Source organism: Pelophylax lessonae (assembly GCF_965119305.1).
Source record: "Pelophylax lessonae genome assembly, chromosome: 10".
Taxonomy (NCBI): Eukaryota; Metazoa; Chordata; class Amphibia; order Anura; family Ranidae; genus Pelophylax; species Pelophylax lessonae.
In genome coordinates, this window is record NC_138777.1 from 20,014,441 (window position 1) to 20,020,440 (window position 6,000).

A 6,000-nucleotide genomic window follows, 5' to 3' on the forward strand; every position below is an offset into this window, starting at 1 on the left:
TAGACAGCTAAAAAGATCATGGGTAGTCAGTGGAATGACCACCATTAGTGGTCAGTGTAGAAAGGTGTCCTTCCATTGTTGGTCATTTTGGTGAATGGCTCTCTTACATTGGTGGTCAATGGCATAAGGATCCTTTTATCTTGGGGGTCAGTGGGAGAAGGACTTCCTTAGTGGTCAGAGTGCATTACTTCGGTGGTCACTTGAAAAGGGTGCCCTCACACTGGCGGTCAGTGGAAGAAGGACCCCATTAATTTGATAATCAGTGAAGAAGGTCAGCCTTACTTTGGTGGTGTGCATAGAAATGCCCCATTTCTATGCACACCACCAGTGGTGGTCAATGGAAATAGAATTAGAATCTCCATACTTTGGTGGGCAGTGCAGCAGAACACCCGTGCATTGGCGATCAGTGGAAAGGAGGTCCTCCTTACATTAATGGTCAGTAGAAAACGACCTACCTCAATAGTCAGTGGAAAATAGGAAGAATGCTTCTCTTATAGAAATTTTAAAAGATCATTAGTGTAAGTGATTGCTGAGAGATAAAAAAAGAATTCTCAAATAATCCAACCCACAATACTAAGTGACACTGGTGCCATAACTATGGAAGAAGACCAATCTTTCACTGCTTACTATTCAAGAAACCACCAGCAACCTCTGAAGGAACCCTGGTTGAGAAGGGCCAGTGTATAGTGTCACATTGCACGATAAACATATATCTACACTGCACTGTATGCAATATCACATTTCACTCCTGCCATGTGCTATAAAGTTGTAGAAGTATTGGGTTCATTTATATTGTCCGGTGTGTGTGTGTTGTTGTAATACAAGAAACAAGCACTATACTATACAATTTATTGTCAGACTGCACAAGAGACTGTACATTTATATTCTGCTGAATTTACTGTCAAGCTGTGCTAGTAATAGGAACAATTCTATTCTGTTTTGTGTAGCATTGGGCTGTACAAGTAATGAACCCGCTCTTTGTTGCCCACAGGAGCTGTGTCTCAAAAGAAACAGGAGATTTATAGTTTGCTGTAAAGCCAACCAGCAATTTTTTTTTTAGTTTTCTGAATAATAATCTGTCAGATCTTATTTCTGTCTTGAACCCAATTGGGTAGATTTCCCTTCACTACAAGAAATGGAGGGTGTAGTAATGACCAACGTAGGAAGGGATGGACAGCAGTGAACATGTCCTGACCCATCTCCACTCTACTAAAAGTAGAGGAGAAGTGACATCATCCAGCTGGGTAAGCTTGGACACCATTGGACGTTGAAGCCTCTCTTTGATAAGCCAATTTTGCTGGGTGAAATGTGTCAGCAAGGGAAGGTCCAGGACAGTGCTTTAAGTGGGCCGGTATGCACTGGTACTCAGTACCGCCACTTCCAAATATGGCTCTTGAGCATACCGCCACCTCTCCGTGTGCCTTAGCATACCAGTACGCTCATATTGGACATCTGTGCCCTCAATTGCCCCCCAAGAATATTTCCCACTCCAGAGCCAGACCAGTCACCACCAGTGAGTCCCCCTGCTCCGGAGTCCGAGCCCAGGCCAGGGGGGGGGGTGCTCTGTGGGGACCCTGATGTGGGGTGGGGGCGAAAAAATGTATAGGCTATAATAGAGTACCGGCACCTCTTTTGGGCCACTTAAAGCACTGGTCCAGGAGGGACTTTGTTCATAAGCACCTGCATCAATAAAGATTTTTAGAGCAAAACATGCACCATGGAAGGATGAGGAGACCAAAGTATAAAAGAGTCCAAATTAATTTATTGGTTTACACTAAAAAAATCCAACGCATTTCAGGGGTCAGATACTGCTGGCCAGTAACTCTCTTAATCCAGCAATTACATAAATCCACACAGCAAACCCCTAATGTGAGTCCATTCAAGGTCCTTATTTTAATTAAATCCCTAATATAAGGGGAGTTATTCTGACCCCCAAAAACAATAAATGAGCTTGGAGCCTTTGGTCTGGTGCTTCTTCCACTGGTGTATATTTTGTTCTGGTAACCTGCTGGGCACCCACTGGAGGGTAGCTCTGTCTGGTATGAGCAGCCTAACCTGCCAATTCAATAAAGAGCTATGATTGGAAGAACAGGATGCCACTCATTCCTTTTGTTGCCAGCACCTGAGAGTTGGAGGAGTACCAGAGAAGACTTTTGAAATGGTTTCTTTCATACCGCTTTATGACATGGGACCTTACCCAGGGTGGGCATCTGGGGGCAAGAGAGCACAGATGGGTGATTATACCTTGCTGGGGGTGGTTGTGTTATCAGGAGGCTCTAAATAAACAAATGAACAGATCTGTTTAAAATATCCCCAATCACAATGGATTTTAAAAAGAAATTAATTATATATTGATATATTATCGATGTTTCAATGGAGCTCAGTCCATCTTCAGAGAGATGGACCGAGCTCCAAGAAATCCTCGGCAATATATCTTTGTTGTTTTGCTGTATCTCTGCTGCAAGACCCATGAGTGTCTCTATACCTGTTTTGGATAGATAGATAGATAGATAGATAGATAGATAGATAGATAGATAGATAGATAGATAGATAGATAGATAGATAGATAGATAGATAGATAGATAGATAGATAGATAGATAGATAGATAGATAGATAGATAGATGTACAGTATATGTAGATAATAATGTTGTATCGTGATTTCGTTCCATAAGTTATTTTGTTAACCTGTTCCTGCCAGCCTTACACATATAAGTAGCTGCAGGTCAAATGGGCTTTAACAATGCCGTCTTGCGATGGGGAGCTTCTGATCATGTGACCCCCAAAAATAGCAGTCACAAGATCTTAAAGCCCTCCTCCACTTCCTAACATTTAGATCCTCTTTAAGTCCTGGGGGCAGCAGGAGGAGGTTAAACTGAATTTTAAATTAATGCTAACGCTAAGGGCTCTTTCACACACTACGTCCGTCAAACGGACTCCGCTTTTCTCAGCGGGGGATCGAGCCGCCGATCCCCCGCTGAGCAGAAGGAGGACAGCTGTGTCTTCGCGCTGTGTGCGGAGACACAGCTGTCAGGTCCCCATGCATCTCTATGGGGAAAATCGGATGGGAACGGACCGTCGGTCCGTTCTCATCCGATACGATCCGATCCGCTGGATGGATGGAAAATAGGGTTTCCATCCGTCCAGATTTGATGGATCGGATCGGGTCGGATGTCAGCGGACATGTCTCCGCTGACATCCGATGCCCCATAGGAATGCATGGGGGGACCGTTCAGATCCGCCAAAAAAACAAACAGGCGGATCTGAACGGGAATAGAGGGGAAAAAAAAAATTGACATGTATATTGAACCAAAATAGTAGTATTAGTAGGGAGGGATGAAATGTGTTAGGCCCCTTTCACACAGGCGGACCGTTCAGATCCGCCAGAAAAGCAAACAGGCGGATCTGAACGGTCCGCCTGTGTGAAAGGGGCCTAACACATTTCATCCCTCACTACTAATACTACTATTTTGGTTCAATATACATGTCATTTTTTTTTTTTTTTGGTTTTGGTTTTACACATTAGCCCTGACAAAGGGAGGTATCCATTCCCTTGGAACATATTAGCTGTAGTACTGAAGTATGTACTAGGCACTCTTACCCACACACGTAGAAGAAAAATAAAAAAAGGAAAAAAAACTTGACATATAATGTAACTCTTCTGCATTGTATATAAAAAAGCTAGATTTAGTATTTTAGAGGGCAGCATGAGTAGTTAGACTTTTTTATAGTTATGGCACGTCCGTGCTGGCCTTGAGTTTTGTACCGTCTTAAAGTTTAGAATGAAATTTACAGAAACCTACGTATATATATATATATATATATATATGTATTAAAACAAAACAGAAATCACGCTGGTAGATCCGATGTTAGCAGCTGGCAAGAAAAAAACTAGACAAACTGTATACAAATATATGCCGCGCATATGGTAACAACCAAAAATTCATACAGTACCATGGAAGTAAATCAGGGAGACTCCCAATGACGTCAGATGTGACGAAACGCATATGGCGGAGGTTACACACGTGATGTCACCATGCTCGTTTGAACTAGGAAGTGTTTGGATTGATTCCCGGGTATGATATTTTCTACTAAGTGTTTGTACTTCTTAACCATGTGAGTAGCCAAATTCACTTTTAATATAATTGAAGATATATATGGTTTTAAACTATGTGAGTCTCCTTGATTTACTTCCATGGTACGGGGAACTATTCTGGGCCACTGGATGGGGTACCAAGCCGAGTTTTTTTGGTAGATTTGGAGGTGATATCAGGTCTCCCAGAGATGGTGTATTAATCGGGTCCCCTTCTAATGAGATTTTAACCTGCATGCCTATTTGACTCCAAAGGTTCTGGTAAGAGTCCTCTTTATCTGAGGTGACGGTACACTTGGGTGTTTTTCTCACTATCACAGTGGTGGATTTGGACTTCGACTGCGGCAATGTGAATTTACATATACATATTTAAGGCTTCACATAGGATCCATTGTCCTTATAAATTGGATGACGTTATATAAAAGAATGATTGGCTATTCGGGCTTCGTCTGTTTCATGCAGAAGGTCATTTTCTTGTTGACGTCTTTATGACAAAAGAAAGAGAAAAATTGTTTCCTTTTAAACATCCTGAAAAATGTTAAACTTATGTTTTTTGATTTACATTTATTTTATCCTGTAGATTCAGAGAAGCCTGGAGGTCTTTTTGCAGCAACGCTAACGGTAATCTAAAGCTAGATATATCAGTCATCCTTGTTTCAGTATTTACAAAAACTCCGGCATTTATATTTTGTAGCCAAATGAAACAGTACATGAAAAGCAGGACAGTGTTGCAGGGCACTAAACAATGTATCAACCACGTTTTCTTTTTTATATCTATGTTGCTGTTGATGATGAATCAGCAGTTAACAAATTGCCAGATGTGATACTTTCTTTAAATTATTACTAAAGGCTTTTTTTTATTTATTTTTTTTGGTTTTGGATAGAGTGGAGAGGGATTAGAACCAATCAGGTTCTTATAGCTGTTTATGTCCATGTTAGGGAGATTCGCCCCCTCTCTATTTGTCCTGTTTACAATTATAATTGAAACTGAAATATAAAGAAAATCCCAACTTTTGGGTTGTCACCTGAACAGGAATAGAGAGGAAATCTTCCAGCAGAATTTCCTGTCAATTCCTTCTTTGGCTATGGGACAGGAAGTGAAGAGAAATCACCCCAATAGGACACAAATGACAAAAAAAAAAAAACTAACAGGGGTTATAACCCCCCCCCCCCACCTTACTCTATCCAAAATAAAGTGCTGCCTTTACTTACACTTTAACCACTTCAGCTCCGGAAGGTTTTATCCGCTTAATAACCAGGCCATTTTTTGCGATTCGCCACTGAGTTACTTTAAAGAAAAATGAAAGAAAAGGTTGTGCAATACTGTGCAATACTGTACCCAATCACAATTGATGTCCTTTTTTTTTCCCAAAAATAGAGCTTTCTTTTGGTGGAATTTGATCACCTCTGCGGTTTTTAAATTTTGCGCTATAAACAAAAAAAGAGCGACAATTTTGAAAAAAACACAATATTTTTTACTTTCTGCTATAAAACATTCCCAGTAAAAAAAAAAATTAAAAAATCAATTTTTTTTTATCAGTTTAGGCCAATTTGTATTCTGCTACATATTTTTGGTAAAAAAAAAAATCCCAAAAAGCGTATATTGATTGGTTTGCGCAAAAGTTATAGCATTTACAAATTATCGGATAGATTTTTGGACTTTTTCTTTTCTTTTTGTTTTTATTTGTAATGGCGGCGATCAGCGATTTTCAGCGGGACTACAATAGATCGGACCCCTAACTGACATTTTTGACACTTTTTGGGGACCAGTGGCATTAATACAGTAATCAGTGCTAAATAATATGCACTGTTACTGTATAAATTACACTGGTAGGGGAGGGGTTAATACTGGGGGGTGATCAAAGGGTTAAATGTATACCTGTTTGTGCTTACTGACTGTGGGGGGTCT